General features: G+C 30.8%; 1 pseudogene; it reads right to left on the reverse strand.

The window, feature by feature from the left end:
• Window positions 1-1,246: 1,246 nt before the first annotated feature.
• Window positions 1,247-2,422, reverse strand: LOC124419221 (annotated as a pseudogene).
• Between the last annotated feature and the right edge of the window lie 413 nt (window positions 2,423-2,835).

A 2,835-nucleotide genomic window follows, 5' to 3' on the forward strand; every position in this document is an offset into this window, starting at 1 on the left:
CAACATAAAAGTTTCTTTACAAAAAATAAAAATTTTATAAAAGTAAAAATTGTAAAAATATACTCATGGTGTAGGGTATCATATGGTCGGCCATGCCCGACTATACTTACCTACTTGTTATGTTAAATATTTTTTTTATATTTTTATAAAAATCAGCAAAACTTAGTTTTATATACGTCTTAATAATATTACCAATTTTCGTAATTATCGGACTTTATTTAAACCAGTACCACAATTCTGTAATTTTTTAATGTGTACTACCGATATCGTAATGTAACGAAAATTATCGATTGCATTAATGAATGTTCTGTTCTCTAATTTAAGTTAACGAATATTATCGTTAGAATATTTTAACGAAAAATATCAGTACAAATGTGTGAATGTCAAAGATATATAAAAAATAAATAAAATTATTAAAAAAAGTTTATGCATAAAAATGGAAAAAGAGTAAATTATAAGCGTAAACTTTGTGTAATTTAATAATTTTTTCTTAGGAAGAAAACACGAGACCCTCGAGCCACAGCAATAAGATAATGCTGCTGGCCTTGCATGGTAAGGAATTGGCAAGGAAGAAATGGAAAGATTTGGACAATGAAATTCCAGGTGAATTTAAAAGTGCTGACCAATGGCAAATTGTAAGAATTTTACCATAACTTTACAAATTATTTATTTGTTATTTAAATTCTAGGTTTGGAGGGACATGAAATCAAAAGCTTCCACAAAATTTAAAATTTTAAAAAGAGAGAGCAAAGACTGGCAATAAACCTCTATCAGAAGATTTCCTTTCACCCTTGGAAGAATGAAAGTGTTCCAGACAGTTTTGATACCACTGTGGTAAGTTAATCATGAATACGATTTAAATTAATATACACTTATATTGCATTCTACAATATATACAACAGTTAAATGAAGAAATCACGATCACTGGACAGGAGGAAAATGTTACAGAAACAGTAGAATTTGAATGTGAAGCAAGTATTTCAGAAGTTCCCACTACATCGAACTGCGAAAACGGAAATAAAAGTGAAATACCAAAAAAGCGCCGAAAAAGGGAGTGTTCTATTAAAGAGGAGTTTTTAGAAATTGCGAAAACTGACGCTGATGCAATGATGGTGAGTGTCTACAGTGTCTGATTATATATTAGGTCTACTGAAGATGTAGGTTATATATAGTTGGACTCGACTGATTAAACTTACTTGTTAATATACATAAATAATTTATAACTTTTTTATCATTTTCAGAATTGAGCAAATGCGCAAAAAGAAACGGCAAAAGCTTTAAATAAAATATCGGATAGTTTCATCGTTCTAAACGATATTTTGGCCTCTTGTAAAAGAATGGAAATTGTACTTTCAAATATAGAAGAAAGCGTCATATTAAATAAGTGCTGTATAAGCATTTGCTATTTTCCCGGCAAAAGCAGGTTTGTATTGTAGAGTTCTGTGCCTTGAAAGACATCTCCATGTTGCTTTTAAAACACCAAAAGCCCTTTCGGTGCAGTGACGAGTTCTACAAAGCGCTTAGGATATCCCAAAGGCAAAGGCTCTAAAGGATATCCCATATCACCTGAAGTATGTAATTATAGATAGTTCCCTTATGTTTATACGTATTTGTATATAAATATTATAATATAATTGACCTATTACAAACGTTCTTCTCTCTCCACTATTGAATGTCCTTTCCAGCAAAGTTCGTACAGGACTTGAGCCCCATATATATGCATCATGTCTGGAGTCTGAGTACTATGCATTCACATTTAATATTTTTAAGTATGGATCACAAAGTATGGATCTAAAAGTAATGTATAATTTATATTTTAAGTACATTCATATTATACCATTTGCACATTTAAAGAATGGTAACTATGGTGGTTAACGTAAGCTCTTTCGTCGACTAGGAGCAAGAATAGCAACTTGAGAACAATCAATAGCACCAATACAGCCGTCAAAGGGATATGAACTGTTTAGAAATTGTTCTTCAACACTGCTCCTTTCATACGTTGTTATCGGGAACTTGACCCATTGCTTCAATAACACATCATTGATTGCATCAGTAACTCTATGTAAAGAACGACTAACTGAGGGTTGGCTTATAGAAATGCCCCACTGTTCACCCACAGGCCTTTGAAAACATCCCGTTGCCTAAAACCGAATTGCAGAAAGAATCTTAAAAAGCTATCTTATTTACTTATTGGCAATTTTAAAGATGAACTGGCTACCTGTTTTTCCGGGGAAATTCCAGTAGTCCTATTACATGTGAATCTGTGTTGTATTGAATCAATACTGTCATGCATTTGAATTTTATCTATCCTATAGAGCAATACAAATGCGCGATCACTCAAATCAAATGGATATTCCATATTTCGAAGTATTCTTCGTTCTTGAGTCCGAATATAAAGTTGAAAATGATCTTCCAAATACATACCAATATATTCAAATGTTAGTTTTGTGCAGTTTTGTAATATTAAATAATTTATTTAAATTATTCTTCTTTTTGATCAATAAAATAATGTTAGTAATTGATAAAAAGTTTTATATTTTATTGAAAGTTACCTTTTTGTAAAATTTATCTATAGAATTACCAAAACTTTATAAATGTCGTTATGTTTTAACAAGAACTATTTGTTAGTCCTTAGCTTATCGAAGTTTTTCATTAACTACCAACAATATATTTTTCGACAAAAATCGAAAATATTTTACTACAGAATAGCACTTATCTTCAATTATCGTTAAAAAGTTACTGAATTGCGGTACAGGCCCCATATAAAGTTCCCATTTAGAAAATGACTTGAAGGTCAATAACACTATGCAACAAATTTCGGGTCTTTGAATCTTT

This window comes from Lucilia cuprina, chromosome 4 (assembly GCF_022045245.1).
Source record: "Lucilia cuprina isolate Lc7/37 chromosome 4, ASM2204524v1, whole genome shotgun sequence".
NCBI lineage: Eukaryota > Metazoa > Arthropoda > Insecta > Diptera > Calliphoridae > Lucilia > Lucilia cuprina.